Raw genomic sequence first — 480 nt, forward strand, 5'->3', positions numbered from 1 at the left:
GAACGAATTGCAGAAATCAAAAAATTGCGTCTTTGTTTGAATTGCCTTAGGAAAAATCATATGACAAAGGAATGCACTTCACAGGGTTGTAAGAAATGTAACAAAAAACACAATACCTTTTTACATATCGACCATTCGACATACGTAGATACTAACAATTTAGGCAAACATACTTTAGAAGAAATAAGTAATAATCGTGATAGAAATGGAAATCCTAGTCATTCTGGTGCCTCGGATGTTCTAGATAATAGCAGAGAAGTAACATATACCAACCAATTGTTTTGTGATAAACTCAATAATCAGACAATATTATCTACAGCTTGCATCGATGTAATAGACCACCTAGGAAGACCTCAAACATGTAGGGTTTTATTAGATGCAGGCGCGCAATCAAATTTTATAACAAACGATCTATGCAATAAATTAGGCATCAGGAAAATCAAATATAACTCGTTTGTAGGTGGTATAGGGCAATCAGTG

This window comes from Agrilus planipennis, unplaced genomic scaffold (assembly GCF_000699045.2).
Source record: "Agrilus planipennis isolate EAB-ADULT unplaced genomic scaffold, Apla_2.0 scaffold187, whole genome shotgun sequence".
NCBI lineage: Eukaryota > Metazoa > Arthropoda > Insecta > Coleoptera > Buprestidae > Agrilus > Agrilus planipennis.